The sequence below is a fragment of the Dipteris shenzhenensis genome, chromosome 14, assembly GCF_047967505.1.
Source record: "Dipteris shenzhenensis isolate YYH24624 ecotype China chromosome 14, Dip_SZ_1.0, whole genome shotgun sequence".
Lineage (NCBI taxonomy): Eukaryota > Viridiplantae > Streptophyta > Polypodiopsida > Gleicheniales > Dipteridaceae > Dipteris > Dipteris shenzhenensis.
The window spans coordinates 7,182,593-7,200,260 of record NC_141609.1 but is presented as its reverse complement, the minus strand read 5'-3'; positions in this window follow the sequence as shown (position 1 = coordinate 7,200,260).

The window sequence follows — 17,668 nt, the reverse complement described above, 5'->3', positions numbered from 1 at the left end:
CAACTAGAAAATTTGGGGGTTTATTACATTCAAAGAAAATTTGATGTCCTTGAAACTTTTAAGAAATGAAAATCTTTGGTTGAGAATGAGACAGGAAAGAAGTTAAAGGCTCTTAGATTGGATAATGGAGGTGAATTATGTAGTAAAAAGGTAGCTAGTTACTGCTTATACAATGGAATTCACAGAGAGATGATCAATCCAAGAACGCCACAAGAAAATCTTGTGTCAAAGAGAATGAATAGAATAATTATGGAGCATGCAAGGAGCATGAGACTACTTGGTATAGCTTTAGGCTGAAACAGTGAATATAACTGTTTACTTGAAAAACAGATCCCCTTCAAGTTCCTTGGATGGTGGCATTCCTAACCAGGCATGAATAGGTAACAAGGTTAACTATTCTTTTATGAAGGTCTTTGGTTGTGAAGCATTTGTCCATGTTGATAAGGATTGAGAACAAAGCTTGAGGCAAAATCCAAGAAGTGCATCTTTATTGGATATGGAGGTAGTGAGTTTATCGTTTGTGGGATTATGAAAGTAACAAATTCATTAGGGGTAGAGATGTTTTATTTAATGAGATTGTAATGTATAAAGTTCACTTACAGAAAAGGAAGAAAGAAAATGCAAACACAGAATACACAAATCTTGATGAATTCACAAGAGATGAAATTCCAAGGTTGCAAAAATGAGAATGTGCAGTAGCAGTACAATAAGAACCTCAAATTCCTCCAAGTGTACTTAGAAGGCCTATGAGGGTAAGTAGACCACCTGAGCGATTTTCTACTTCTTTCATTTATGTTCTGTTGACTGATTTTGGTGAACGTATGATGAAGAAGCAATGGAAGTAGAATCCAAAAAGAAGTGGGAGCGACGCATGAAAGAGGAAATGGACTCTTTGCTACAAAACCAGACTTGGGATTTGGCTCGCTTGCCTACGGGAAAAATAATATTACGGAATAAATGGGTTTACAGGTGAAGGAAGAAGATGAAGGAAAAAGGAGGTACAAGGCAAGGCTTGTTGTAAAGGGGTTTTCACAGAAGAAGGGTATAGGCTTTGATGAAATATTCTTTCCTGTTGTTAAAATGACTTCAATTAGAAGTATTTTGACTCTTGTGGCTATAGAAGACTTGCATCTTGAACAATTAGATTTGAAGACAACTTTTCCTCATGGGGATCTAGAAGACTCACATTTATATGTAGCAGCCACAGCAAGGATATGAGGTTAAAGGGAAGGAGGAATTAGTTATGCAAGTTGAGGAAAAGTCTATATGGTTTAAAGCAAGCTCCAAGGTAGTGGTATTTGAAGTTTGACAGGTTTATGGTAGACCAAGGTTATAGTAGATGTCATTCAGATCAATGTGTTTATTCTCAGAAACTAGACAATGGAAGATACATGATCTTGTTATTGTATGTTGATGACATGCTTATTGTAGGCTCTAATATGCAGGATATAATTGTGCTCAAAAGGAAGTATACATCTACAATAAAGGATTTGGGTGCTACAAAGAAAATCCTTGGCATTAGAATAACAAGAGACAGGAAAAATCGTAAATCAACATTGTGTCAGAGTGAGTACATTGAAAATGTATTGGAAAGGTATGAAATGCAAAATGCAAAACCTATTTCTACACTTTTGGCTAATCATTTTGGATTACGCAAGAATATGTCCCAAGAAACATGAGGAGATTGACTACATGTCAAGGGTTTCAAGTGCATCAACAATTGGTAGCTTGATGTATGCAATGGTATGGACAAGACCAGACGTTGCACATGCAATGGGAGTTGTGAGCAGATTTATGAACAATCCAAGTAAGAACATTGGATGGCTGTAAAATGGACTCTCACGTATTTGAGAGAGGTATGACTGCTCATGCCTATTTTAAGGGTTTAAACATTTCTCTACAAGGATATGTTGATTTAGATATGGCAGGTGATAAAGATGGAACCACCGGGTATGTTTTCGCATAGGGTTGGCCCTCCCTTCAGAAAGGTGCTGTGTATAAAAGGCCAAAAGTTTGACTTTGGTTTGCAATTGTTGTTTGCAAGCTTGATTGAATACAAACTCCTCTTTTCTTCATGAGTTGTGTCTTGCTTTATTGCATGCTCTTTCCTTTAGGAAATACCACTCATCCCCCTTCCCATTCTCTTGTCTCTTGGCTTCCCTCCCCTTTCCCTCTTTCCCTCTTGTCTCCCCTCCCCTCTCCCCCTTCCGCTCTTATGGATTCACCATTGACACATGTGGACCGTTCATGCTTGCATCGCCCTCACAAGGAGTAGCGTGGAGTAGGAGGCTCCATCACCATTCTTCCAAGATCCCCATGACACATGAGTCACCACCCGAGACTACAAATTTTTGGTGCCATTGCCGGGAGTTAGAGGTATGTTTTTCTTGCACGTACTTCTCTTGTTACTTCCCATTGCCCAACACTTAGTAGCTTGGTGAAAAGTGAATGGTTTTAGAAGAGTTGGCTACTATCTTGGTAAATCATTTGAGCCAACAATTGAAGGGAGGAACGACCAAGGAAGCCCCTAGAAATCCTCATGTATTTCCAAGGTGTGATAACATGTAGTAGGGCATCTACACTAGGAATCATCCCACCAATGGGCAAGGCCTACACTTTATTGTGATCATTGTGCACGATGGGAAAATCATGACACCTCACACTACCGGTATCCTAAATGTTGTTGTAGTGATCCTTATAGGGGAGTCAGTGTGACTAAGGCATGAAAGTAATGCATGGATTGGCTGAGGTGTGCTAGTCGACATGTAGGGATTGGACCATACGTGAAGTGAGTAGTGATTGGAGCTTTGAGCAAATAGGAGACACTTGGCGACATGAGGAGAAGCAACTAGACGTTGCATGAGAGGCAGTGCATGGCGGTGAACCGTGGCGACTACTTCAGGATCTTTCTACATTGTTTGAGGTCTTTTTGTCAAGGCTTCTAGCCTACAATAGAGATGCAAGCTTTCCTTGCTATAGGGGTTCAATAAGCAACTGCTAGGATCCTTAGTCGAGTCATAGAGTCATGCCATATGAGATACTTGTAAAGGCAACAAACTTGGTCAAGCTATGCCACCTTTTCTATAGAATTACTGTGTGTTTCATCTCATGATCTAATGGGTATTCTCGTCTAAGATTTATTTTGACGTTATGTTTGAGTGCATATGATACTGCAGTCATGATTGCATTAAGAGTTTGTATCATTTTATGTGTCGTAGATACAAGAGAGAAGAACATGTCCTAGCTAAAGCCTGTCAACACCTCAACGAGCGTTGATTGTAGTGCCAAAGAAGCTTAGAAGACCTCATAGCAATGGACAAAAATGGAGTCCTACAAGACAAAGAAGTGAGAGTCGATACTAAAGTTCAATGGATAGAACTTTGCTAATTGGCAGATGGAAACCCAACTGTGGCTCATGCATAAAAATCTTTGGGGAGTGATCTCAGGGACCGAGAAGAAACCAAACAGCTCTGGAGTGGATGCAGAGAAGGCATTAGCTTTGGATTAAAAAAATGAAAGGGCTCTTGGCATGATGGGACGAGTGCTGGGAGCTGAGTATTTTCATCATTTAGAAATTTCGAAGAGTGTAGCTAACAAACTGGGCACTACTGGAGACACTCTTTGGGGTAAAAATGCGACATTCGAAGGCGCTGCTCAAACATGAGCTCTATGATTTGAAGATGAATGAGGTAGAAGACCTTGGAGTGTTCTTGAATAGACTATAGAGTTTGTTAAGGTAGCTTAATGATTTGGGATCTAAGGTAGAGGATGACGACCAGAAGGCAATTCTTCTAAAAATTCTTCCACCCAAGTATGCTGATACAGTTCGAATTTTAAGGCTTGATGGTGAGGCAAGCTTTCTAGATTGTGTGTCACTTCTATTGAGTGAGGAGAAGCATGAAGATGCTCAGCAACCGCTCAATGATCATGCTTACTTGATGAAAGACAAGCACAAGGGAAGGAGGGAAGGACGAGCCTGCTATTATTGTGGTAAACCCAGCCATATTGAACATTTTTGTTTGAAAAAGCAGAAGGATGAAACTTCCAAGATGAAGGAAAGCATCATTTGGCAGAAGCAAGTCGAAAGGAGGAGGTAGATCTAGTATCAGTAGAGGATTTTGAAAAGGATCAAGATTGGGCCTTTTGATATTTATGGTTCATACTTGTTACCTCATTGTCTTATTTAATGCATGATTGTTAAGGTTTGGCTATACGATGCTTGGGATAGCTTTTTGGTGTTGGGTTGTGATGCCTAGAAGGTTTTTGGTAGGACTACGATGTCCATTGATTTTTTGAGTGCTCCCTATTCGGATCAAGGGTGTGGGGGTTAAAGGTCACTGTGCCTTTACCCCGGTTATGTACAATACTCAAACACATATATAAATGAATGAAAAAGAAGATTAGTGTGGTTCTGCACCCACCAAAACTTGTGTGGCTCTCTATTTCTCTCTCTCCCTCTTCCGTTCTTGCTTCCGTTGAGAGCACTCTCAACTAGTATCAGAGCCCGGGTAATCTAGCTGAGCGTGCATGAATGCTTAAAGCTCAGCAGCTTTGTGGGAGGAAGGAGAAGCTCTGTGGGAAGCTTTTTGGGTGACTTTACTTGCATCTAAGTGTGTAGAGACCTTGGAGGAACCTTTGGAAAAGTCACTATGGTTTTGCGAGGTGGTTTTGAGAGCCTGTTAAGTGTTTTCAAAGAAAAAGTCGTTTTTTTTAGCTTTTCCCTGTTCCGTTTGATGACACAGACTCCGTATTGACTTGTAGAGGCAACTATTGCTTGCTTTTGGTGTCCACTTCACTTCAGGAGCTTGGAAACACCTTCATTCTTGAATCTGGGATCATTTCATTGGATTTTTGACTCACTATGTCAGTTTCTGCGTTTTTCTTCCCGGGTGTTGGAACTCAAGTTTGGAGCAACCATTTGCAGATCTGTCAGTTTTGATGGACTCAGGAGGTCCTAAAACTTCTATGTTGCTCATCATTCACACTCTGGTGGAGTTTACAAATAGCTCTGTTTCCAAAAACGTTTTCCAGTCCGTGTGTTGGACCCAGTGATTGAGACCACGGTTTCTGTCCCATTGCGTTCCGGACGCCCAAAAACCCCTACCTATCAGTTCTTACACGATTTGGTGGAGGATTTTCAGAGTTATAGATCTCTATGTATTCGATTTCGTCTCTCTGTTATGCATTTTTCATTCTAAGGTTTTGAAACCATAGATTTATGCCACATGGCAGTAGATAAGTGTTGACTCCCATTTCTCACTCATCGGTTGGGATTTTGGAGTTCCGGCAGAAGAGAGATATTTGCAGATTTTCTTGCTGAGTCTGATTATGCAATGGCGCCCATGTTTTGAGGCATCTTAGGTTCTATTTTCAGTAGCGGTCATTACCATGGGACTATGATTTCTTGAGCATACCTTATGCAGATCACTCTGGTTGCAGTTTGAGCAGTGTGCGCTCATTCGTGCTATGCATTGGGTTGCAGTGGATGATTTATAGGCCATTTGGATGCATTGCGGTCCTTATTGGATGTGCTGATAGGCCCAAATTGCCTTGTGGGATGCTATTTTTATGGATGCTTTGCACATGGATGCTATTTTATGCTGAGGGACAGCTTTGACACATTGCAGGTGATGCACTGATAGTGCTATGCTCTCTTGGATGAGATATTATTAATGCATATGCCAGTGGACGGTGTTTATGCTTGAGTCATTTGGCACTTATTGGCATTTTGGATTGCCATTGCAGTTGGCATTTTCTTTTGGGCCATATTTGCTCATATGGATGCATAGTATATGCACATGAGTCAGATGCTTTGAGACATGAGTTTTGGTGATATTTCACTCCATTGTGGCATACACATTTGGGTGCACCTGGTATTTGGTGTGATTCTCTCTTGTAGGCACTAGCATTTGGGATTTTTGCTTCATTTGCATCATGGCATCCTCTTCCATGTCTGAAAAGGAGTTTTTTAGCATTAAAAAGTTTGATGGGACAAACTTTTCTTTGTGGAAAGAACAAATAAGGGATGTGCTTATTCAAAAGAAGCAGATTAAACCCTTGGCAGGGATTGAAGCTAAGCCTGCAAATATGTCTGAGGATGATTGGAATGAGTTGGATGCATTAGCAAAATCAACTATTAGACTTCATCTTGCAGAGTCAGTTTATTTCACAGTAGTAAAATGAGCAGACTACGGAAGATTTGTGGAAGAAACTGTGTGCCACTTATGCAAAGGAAACTGCCTCTAATAAAGTTTACCTCATGAAGAGGTTGTTTGAGCTACAAATGAAGGAAGGGGTCTCCATTGCTTCTCACTTGAATGAATTCAATATTATTTTCAGCCAGCTTCAGGCTCAGAAGATGAATTTTGATGCGAAGATTAAGGCAATATTTCTCTTATGTTCATTGCCATCCTCATGGGATACCTTCCGTACAGCTGTCAGTAACTCTGCACCTGGTGGAGTATTGAAATTTGATGATGTTGTGGGTAGCTTGTTGGCCGAGGAGATTAGACGGAAGTCTATGGACGGCAACAGGCAGGATGCAGCCTTAAATGTGCAAAGGGGCAGATCACAGTTCAGGGGGAAGTCCCAAGAAAGAGGGAAGTCTCGTAGCAAATCTAGGGCATGGAACATTGAGTGTTACCACTGTGGCAAGAAGGGCCATATGAAAAAGGATTGCTACAGGTTGAAAAGAGAGCAAAAGAATAAGAAAAAAAAGCAAATTGGGGTGCAAATCAAAAGGAAGAGAGTCCAAGGGAGGACAAAGGAAAAGTGAAGATCGAGGAGATCAATGCAGTCACACATGATAGTGACAATGACGTTCTCTTCATGTCTAGTTTATCTGCAGAGTTTCTTACCACTTCAGGTGATGCATATTCCCAGGATTGGATTTTGGATTCTGGTGCTTCATTCCATGTTACTCCCCATAGGGAATGGTTCTCCACTTATGACAGTGGAAAGACAGGTTGTGTGCATGTTGGAAATGACTATGCATGTGACATAGTGGGAGTAGGTGACATAAAGTTTTCTTTTGCAAATGGGTCTACATTTATTTTAAAACATGTGAGACATGTGCCTAAGTTGACCAAGAGTCTTATTTCAGTGGGTCAGCTAGATGATGCTGGTTTTCACACCACTTTTGGCTTTCAGAGTTGGAAAATTCAGAAAGGCTCTATGCTTTTGGCCAGGGGAGCCAAGTGTGGGACTTTGTATCCCTTACATGTATCAGGGGTATTTGATCATGTTGTTGCAATAACTGAGCAGCCAAGCACTTCTTTGTGGCATTACAGGTTGGGGCACATGAGCCAGAATGGAATGAAACTCTTATGCCATTTGGGTTATGTACTGCATTTGAGTTTCTCTGATTTTGAATTTTGTGATCACTGTCTCTATGGGAAGCAGACTAAATCAGCCCATAAAAGAAGGGGAAAGAAAGAGTTTGAAAAGCTTGATTTGGTGCATTTAGACGTATGTGGTCCCATGCCTACACAGTCATTAGGCGGGGCTGAATACTATGTGACATTCATTGATGATGCAACTAGGAAAGTGTGGGCTTATGCTATAGCTCGAAAGAGTGATGTGTTCCAGGTATTTCAGAAATGGCTGGCCTTGGTTGAGAATCAGTCAGGTAGAATGCTTAAATGCCTACGGACTGACAATGGTGGAGAGTATCTCTTGGCATGACTTTCAGCATTTCTGTGATACACGTGGGATTAAGAGGGAGCTCACATCCCCTCGTACTCAAGAGAAAAATCCAATTGTAGAAAAGATGAACCGTACCATTCAAGAAAGGTTGCAATGCATGCTTTCCAATGCAAGTCTTTCTTGTGGTTTTTGGGCTGAGGCAATGAAGACTACAGTGCATGTGATCAATAGATCACCTAGTAAGAGTTTGGATGGTGGTATTCCTGAAGAGGCATGGAGTGGCAAGAAGCCCTCTTACTCTCATTTGCGTATATTTGGGTGTGAGGCATATGCACATGTGCCAAAAGAGCTTCAAAAGAAGCTAGATCCTAAGTCTAGGAAATGCATCTTTCTGGGTTATGGTGAAAGTGGAGAGATGGGCTATCGTCTCTGGGATCCAGAAGCAAAGAAGATCATACGCAGCCATGATGTAGTCTTCAATGAGAAGAAGATGCATAAGGCACCCATGAGGGATGTTGAAATGAGGAGAATCACTTTCCAGGATGTGAATCCACCTACATATGTTGATAGATAGCAAGCTGTCCATGCACCAAATGTGCAAGAAATGGTACCACCAAGTACTCCCATAGGTATACAATCAAGGGTAGATGATGGATCATCTATTAGTGGAAATGATGAGCCAAATGTGGCTGATATGCAGGTGGGATAGCAAGCTGAAATGCCCTTAAGAAAATCATCTAGAGTGTCTAGACTGCCTGATAGGTTTGTTCCAGGGGTAGACTATGTGATGCTTACTGATTGCGGGGAGCCTTCTTGCTACAGAGAGGCTATGATGCGCGAGGATCAAAGCAAGTGGGAGTATGCTATGCAATCAAAGATGAGTTCACTTATGAAGAATAAGACTTGGGACTTGGTTCCTTTGCCACATGGAAAGAAAGCATTGCCATGTAAATGGGTCTACAAAATGAAGGTCACAGGTGATGATGTGCCTAGGTACAAGGCCTGTTTGGTCGCTAAAGGGTTCAAGCAAGAGAAGGGTGTGGACTTTGATGAGATATTCTCTCCAGTTGTGAAGATGACCACACTTAGATGCATGCTTAGACTAGTGGCATCAGAGGATATGGAGCTTATGCAGATGGATGTCAAGACAACTTTCTTGCATGGGGATTTGCATGAGGAAATTTACATGGTGCAGCCAGAAGGCTTTGAAGAAAAGGGCAAAGAGCATTTAGTTTGCAAGCTGAAGAAGAGTCTCTATGGTCTTAAGCAAGCACCTAGAGAATGGTATCAGAAGTTTGATGCTTTCATTCAGTCCCAGGGTTTTAGAAGGAGTGAAATTGATCACTGCCTCTACACTAAAAGGGCTAAGGATAATAGCTTGATAATCTTGGCACTATATGTGGATGATATGCTATTGGCTAGCAAGAATACTTATGAGCTAGATGCATTAAAGGCCAAGTTGCATGAGGCCTTTGATATGAAGGATTTGGGACTTGCAGGTCATATTCTTGGTATGCGCATCACGCATGATCGGAGTAGGAAACTCCTTTGGCTTTCACAAAAAGAGTATGTTACAAAAGTATTGCAGCGTTTCAATATGGAGGGGGGGAAGGCAGTGAGTACTCCATTGCCTCCATATGTGAAGCTGAGTCATACAGATAGTCCCAAATCAGATGAGGAAAGGGCCATGATGGCCAAGGTTCCTTATGCATCAGCAGTTGGGAGTCTTATGTATGCTATGATAGCTACTAGACCAGACATTGCATTTGCAGTGGGAGTTGTTAGCCGGTATATGGCTAATCCAGGAAAGAGGCATTGGGAGGCAGTTAACTGCATCATGAGGTACATGAAGGGTACCAAGGAGATGTGCATCTGCTTTGGTAGAGGAGACATGCGTGTACTTGGGTACACAGATTCAGACTATGCAGGGCATGTGGATAATAGGAGATCCACTTCTAGTTATGTGTTCACCTTTGCAGGTGGTGCAGTGTCGTGGATGTCTCATGCACAGAAGTGCATTGCTTTATCTACCACAGAGGCTGAGTATGTTGCAGCCATAGAGGGTTGCAAGGAGGCTATATGGCTTGATCGGCTAGTGGGAGATTTGGGGATTCATAAAGGTGTACCGACATTGCATAGTGATTCCATGAGTGCTATTCAGCCAGCACGAAATCCGGTCTTTCATGCAAAGAACAAACACATTGAGGTCAGGTACCATTTCATCAGGGAGGTACTTGAGAACAAGCGCATAGAGCTTGTCAAGGTTCATACAGATGATAACCCTGCAGATATGCTAACGAAGAGTCTACCTAGTCAACGGTTTGAGTATTATCGTGTATTGATGGGCATTGGATAGTATGCTCACTGGTTGTTCTCCCTTAAAGGCACATTGTCCTTTAATTGGGAGGTTGTGGGGATTAAAGGTCACTGTGCCTTTACCCCAGTTATGTACAATACTCAAACACATATATAAATGAATGAAAAAGAAGATTAGTGTGGTTCTGCACCCACCAAAACTTATGTGGCTCTCTGTTTCTCTCTCTCCCTCTTCTGTTCTTGCTTCTGTTGAGAGCACTCTCAAAGGGAGGGTATTGAAGTAGTGATCCTTAAAGGGGAGTCAGTGTGACTAAGGTGTGAAAGTAATGCATGGATTAGCTGAGGTGTGCTGGTCGACATGTAGGGATTGAAACATACGTGAAGTGAGCAGTGATTGGAGCTTTGAGCAAATAGGAGACACTTGGCGACATGAGGAGAAGCAACTAGACATTGCATGAGAGGTGGTGCATGGCAATGAATCGTGGTGGTGACTACTTTAGGATCTTTCTATATTTTTTGAGGTCTTTTTTTCGAGGATTCTAGCCTACAGTAGAGATGCAAGCTTTCCTTACTATAGAGGTTCAATAAGCAGCTGCTGCTAGGGTCCTTAGTCGAGTCATAGAGTCGTGCCATATGAGATACTTGTAAAGGCAACAAACCTGGTCAGGTTGTGCCACCTTTTCAATAGAATTATTGTGTGTTTTGTCTCATGATCTTCTGGGTATTCTTGTCTCTCTAAGATTTATTTCGACGCTATGTTTGAGTGCATAGGATACTGCAGTTGTGATTGCATGAAGTGTTTGTATCATTTTATGTGTTGTAGATACAAGAAAGAAGCGAGTAGACCTTTATTTCCAACACTAAGGTCATGCCCCAATTGAGGTATCACTACTTACATTGCCTGCACCACCAAATCCATCCAATCTAGGACAAGTAGCTATACAAGGAGCCCCTCTTGCCAACTAAGGGTGATTCAGGCTCACAACCTCCCATTACCTCACAACCATATTGGGATCACAACCACCTCCACCATGAATCACTCAAATGAACCAAGTGTTATTGATGGAGGAATTACCCACCAATGATTGGGAAGAATTGGATCATACCCTCACTATGAGTGACTACACTCAATACAAGAACCCTCTGACCTTGTCTAGCTATATAAGGATGATCAATACATCTCGGTCTATCAAAAGGCCCCTGTCTCCCAGAATGCTAGGGATATGAATACCTTGACCCAAAAACCCTCAATTCAATAGGAAACGGGAAGAGAACATAGCAATTATGAAGAGCATGCAAAGGAAACAAGAGCAATCTTCAAGAAGGGAAAGAGAGCTTGTATTCCAATGTGAGCATACAATAATGAAGACCAAAGTCAACCACTTAGTCTTTTATACATGCCAACTTTTGAGGGAGGGCCAACCCTCCTTTTTGCCACTCTCTTTCTTCATGACTTACAATCATCTTGTGCCCATTTGACTCTAAAATAAAATCCTAACAAAATTATATCGTTGGGAATACATCGAAAGGTATCAAACTGTGGTGGTGTCAACCAATGTGGTCAACATGCCCCCCTTACTAACGTCGATCCTAATTGTGGTGTAGAATTTTGGAAGACTAGGCAACTTGTATTACCAAGTGGTGCTGGGATGTATGACAATATGGATGATGTCGCTCCAAAAATCATGCACTATGCATGTCCTCAAAGGTCCCTATGTGATGAGCATGTAGGTTCAAAACTTTGAGGTACCTGAACATCATTGGCTTGAAGGTGGGGATGTGCTTGTGGTCAAACACTAGCCTTTGCAGAGGTTGATAGGTCTTTCTTCAACTGTTGGCAGGAAAAGGATAAGTAGCTAGAAAAATTAGATAGAAGAAACCACTATGGGGTTGGGGACGTATCTCATTGAATTTTTCAAGGTGGTAGATAAGGCCTAGTGTGGTCGTGACTGTGGCAAAGTTGAAGTAAAGAAAATTATATAAGACATTTGGGTTGCTTGCTTGCAATTCTCAAAAGATGCTCCACTTCCACTATCAGCATAGAGGCATGTAATTTGGGTGGATGCATCAATCGCGGCTCGCATTACAATATACATTCCAAATTTTAGCTTCCTAGAAAAGGGAATTCTCTATGCAGGTTGTAGGAGGCTAGCATCAATATCTGTGGCAAGGACTTTGGACATATCAAGAGGGAAATAGTGACCTGTGGTTCGAGTATCATGCCATGGTCAAAAGGTTCTTTCCATGAAGGCTGTGACGGCCCATTCCTCCATGATATCAATTGGTTTAAGGTAAAATGTGTGGAGTTTCCCCTTCCATTAGATGAGGGCTATTATATCATCAAAATAATGGAAATAATGTAGGACCCAATACCATTGTGGGTTAGAAGTAGGGGTTCCTTATGTTGTTGATCATCCCATTGGGTAGGGAATTCATCACTCATCCTATGCTGGAGTGTTTGTCAAGGGCAATGGAATGGATTCCATAGAGAAAAGTGTGGGATGGAGGATATTCTAAACATATTCCGCATTAAAGTCAACCTGAGTCGCAGCTTTAGAGGGACTTGACATATCATCCATAATGCTTATCTATGTGTGTGTATATGTGTGGAGGTGGGTGGCTATGAAGTGGGCATGGGTGTGGCGTTGGTGGTGTCAGAAGAAGTGTTAGGTGGAGGGTGTGAAACAGTGTCTTGTGAGTGCACAAATTGAGTGGGTTGTCCTAAAATAAGTTTTAAGTGGAGAGGACTTAGGGTGATTTCTACTAGGTGAGGAGTCAGTATCATCTAGGGTGGGAGCTTTTGTGGATTCAAAATGGGACAACTCCGTGTCTACCTCCTCCTCCCATGAGATTGGTAGGGTAGGCGACATGTCTATTTCAAACTGGCTAAAGCCATTTTCAAGCATGTTCCACATTGTGGACCAAAATCCCATCATATAAAACTATTATGATTATGGGATTATATTGAGTCATTTATTATATATAAGGTAATCCCTTGTTCTTATGGCTTCTTGGGAACCACGTTCCTACGACCACCTAAGAGCTTTGGCCAAGAAATGTATACTATAGGGCCACGATACCAACAAGTCAACTAGTTTTGTGAGCTCCAAAATTTCATCTTCAGTGGGAAAAATAGAAGACTCTTGCAGGATTCAACACTCGGCTCAAAAATTCAAAAGGATTGGGTGAGGAGGAGCAATTGGATGTTTGACTCCTATTTGAAAACAATGTAACCACTAAAAAAGGCCATGGCAATAATAGGGTGCATATATGTGGAATGATGGTGGAGGAGAGTTGGGATTGTGTCGGGTGGTAGTAGATTCATCAGATCTAAGTGGTACATAGGTGGCATTGATTATATTGGTGTGATAGTAGAGTGGTTTTCTACAATTCATGGGTGTAGTGCTTGTGCGGCTAATCATGAGGACGTTATCAAAGGATGATGTGGTTCTTCTCCACATTGTCCATGGTCTCTGCTCCAACTAAGGCACATGCTAAGTTTGTATCCATTGTTGTAATTGCAATGTGCATTTGTGGTTGGCTACCATCTAGTCACGTAGGGACTCACCTGGTTCTATTGATTTTTATGGGCTTGCTCAGTGTGGCATTGTGATAGGCTTTGATCTATCCTCTAATTTGGTACATTGGCATTGCAAGGTTGTTGCATGAGCTTTTTTGGAGATTAGTTCTACCTCAAGTTGGGAGAGACATGCCCTCAAATTCTTGGGTAGTGTTCCAATAAATCTAGGCTTGTTGGGTGAGATGTTTACCCATGGATTGTAGGGAGATGGTTTGTGCCCGCTAGGTAGCCAACTTGTGTGCCAATTGGTTCTTCTCAATTTTGGTGAGGAGGATTTTGGTAAGTTGGACTACCTAAGTTTCTTCGCATTTCTTGAAGACATTGAAGGCTATCTATTGGATGCTTACTAAGTACTCCACAAAAATTCCCTTATCCTCTTTGCCTTTTGTGCATCCTTAGAATGGAGCTCCTTGTCCTCTTGTGTGGATTGGTAGTTGGATAAGGAGAAATGGACTGCCACATGGTGAGTATCTGAATTTATAAGGCATTGTGTTTTGGGGCACGTGGATCATGGAGTTCAAACACATCTTTTGGGTTTGGCTAGTACTGGTTGCTAGACCCTCTAAAGAAGGTGTCTCTTGTACATGTTGTTATTGGGAGATAGGACCCAATGGGGTCAAAGGAGTTTGCCATTGGTCCATACGAGCGGTATTTTGGCCTGATGTTGTGGTTTGACTGGCGGTAGCTATTGCCTTTTCCTTGTTGCATTCTTTTCGTATTGCAGCCCATTGAGCTGCAACAATTATTTTCCTTTCTTAGCTGGATTCACCTTGGCCTTCTATGCCTGGTGGAGGTGGCTACTCTTGTGCAATTGAAGAAACTATGGTGGGGGAGAGCCACATTGCTTTTGCCACAGAGCTATTGTTTTAGATGTGGAATTCCTTTTTTAGCATATGATATATTATGGGCATGAGGAGCATCAAATTATGGATCTTTTGAACATGGTCGCCACATGCTGCTTGTAACTCGACGCTAGAGAAGTAATTGGCCCAACTGGAAACATAATTTTGGGGGTCATGGAGCTATAAGAGTAGATTTGGGAGGATCGCGTTATCATGATTTCCAATTTTGACCCATGTGAGAAATCAAAGTGATTTGGCTGGTTTGATGAGTGCAAGGTCTTTAATATCCTCCAAGGGAATTCCCCCCTTTTTGTTTCCTAGTGGCAAAGTCCACTACCTTTCCCATTTTGGATTCAAGTCCATGGTATCTATATGGAAGCTCTCCCACATCACTAGTAGATTGAAGGCTTGACAAATGGATTCAATATTGAAGTGGAGGTAAATTTCTGGCTCTTGTCAAAAGCTCTCTTTAATAAGGGCTTTGTTCTATGGAAAACCCTTTAACCTAAGGTCATAATATGAGTGTGGCTTAACCAAAGTACATACTTAAGCATGGCCAAGTTTACCACGTGTTAAATAGTTAGAACCTTAGATAGAGTGAAGGATAAGGTGATCGTTTTTTATGGAGTTTCGGTTCTAGCGATCAATGGCCGGTGGCACACGGTGGAGAGTATTGGAGGGCTGTGGCGGCTAGGTGTGTTAGTGGAGCAGCCACGAAAGGTCACTATGTAGCTCGTTGCAATGAGAGTCGGCATTTATCCTATGAAGTTGTTGCACACAACAATTTCTACCGGCCGATTGTAGTGCTAGCTCCAATGTAGTGGGGCTAGAGCTGCCTTAGGACTGGAGTTTTTGTGTTCGTTGAAGCTACAGTCCCTAAGGCAACTATTAGCAAATCGATAGCTTTGCCTTTAGAATAGTCAACACTTGTGGGATCCTTTGATCCACATCTCTCCTTATGCATGTCCTTGATCCACATCCTCACATCATGTAGTCCACATCTAAGTTGCATTAATTCAGGCGTTTTTTTTTTAATTAAAAAAAAAACTCAAATATAAATTTTTTACAATTTAAAACGTTTCAAACATTTTTTGCTATTTTATTTGTATGAATAACTTATTCGTACGAATAACGTGCTATTCGTATGAATAAACGTAGTATAAACATGCAACCACTACCATTTTTGGTATTCATACAAATACATCCACCTGTCTTCCTTGCCACCTCAGCCACTTGCTTGCCAGCCATGCTACCTCCTGCTTGCTTGCGATACCTACCAGCTCTCTTCAAGGATACCTTACTACACCCTTGCTTGTGTTGCAGTCTTTTGTTAGTGATTAATGTTTATTTTGTTTTGTTTTGTTTAGGATTGGCACTCATCTCTCTTAGGAGAGTTGTGTGATGTAGTCTTTTTAAATTATTTAATATTTGTTTTGTATTTTATTTTAGTGTGTAGACAGGGTGGCACTCATCTCTCTTACGAGAGTTGTGTGCTATAGTTTGTTTTTGTCGTGTGTTGCAGTTTCAATTTTAATATAAATAATTATTTTTACCTGAGGCTGGCACTCATCTCTCTTAAGAGAGTTGTGTGTTGCAGTCTCAGTTTATATAAAAATGTTTGTTTGTAAGAACTCTTGGGCTGGCACTCATCTCTCTTAAGAGAGTTATGTGTTGTAGTCCAAGCTTAGTAATGTTTTCATAGATGCTTATTCTGGCATTCATCTCTCCCTTGAGAGTTGTGTTGCAGTCTAAGTTTAGAGATGTTTTCAATCACACTTAGTCTGGCACTCAACTATCTCTTGATAGTTGTGTGTTGTAGTCTAAGTTAGATATCACGCGATGTGCTCTTAGACACTTAGTCTGGCACTCAACTGTCCTTTGATAGTTGTGTGTTGTAGTCTAAGTTAGATATCATGCTATGTGATCTTAGATACTTAGTCTGGCACTCAACTGTCCCTTGATAGTTGTGTGTTGCAGTCTAAGTTAGATATCATGCAATGTGCTCTTAGTCTGGCACTCAACTGTCCCTTAACAGTTGTGTGTTGCAGTTGAAGCCTAGTGTTAGATGGAGAAGTCCATGGTTAGGATTATACCTAGGTCATTTTTTGTGTAGGTTACATGCTTATTTTTTGTGTTTTGATTTTCTGTAGTCTATTACATGATGTGAGCTTGAGTTGAGAGGTTATACCTAGGTCATTTCTTAGATCGCTTGCAATCTCGCCGACACCAAGAATGCATAATCTATCTGTACAAGCAAATACATTTCCATCTCCTTCATTCTCTCCTGCATAAACACCACCCGCATCACATGGCTTGCATGATCGTGCATTAGTTGGCAAGACCCATGCGGCCCATACTGCTTCAACGATGATGAGACATTTGATTCACGCCTAGTGCGGCTGTGGCATAGGTACATGCGAAATAGTCAACATGTGTAATCTTTTAATCGCTTCATTTGATCTGCACAAGATTTATGCATGTAAGGTGCTGAGGCTTCCTGTGCCCCCACTTATGCATTGAAGGCTAGATCCTTGGAAGAAGCCACGTGCTTGGGCTATGTCGTACATTCGGGCATCATCTGAGCTATAGGTCTAGTCCATGATGATAATCCAATGATACTATTTCTATTCTGCGGAAAGCGACCATCTCTGATGTTTCACAGAGATGATGTGGAAATGCTTGCTAGAGCTCCATGGGTCTGTTAGCATGTATTTGATATTTTAAGTGCACTAGTTCGCACTATTCATTACATGAACCAAATGATTTGCATGTGCAAAACATTATGCTACACTTCTCGGAGTCATCCGAGGAAGTGTATCTGGGCATTTGTGATTAGGGAATGATGACTCCATGTAGCACTAGAAAGCACTATCCAGCATTACCCAATGACAGCCCCAACATTGTACGGAGTTCCATTGCAAGATTCTGCCACGTTTCTCTAGAGTGCATGTGCACTGATCTCCCGCCTTTCGATGTTGCACAAGATGTGTATGCTATGTCTCATCACATCTTGAAGATCTTAGACATTTGTGCACCATCGCCAAGTATTGGACCCACAAAAGCTCTAATTGGGTATCTACGATGATTTGCGATTCAGGGAAAGTCAATACAACCGAATAGACACCCAAGCACTGTTGATTTTTGTGGGGTTTTTGACATTGCTCCTAGATGTGGCATATAGCTCAGTCCAAACCAAGGACTTAGACCAGCAAATGACTGAGTCTTCCTTGGACAATTTGTAATATGAGTGACCGATCATGAATACTTGTAACATTGATATTTTTGT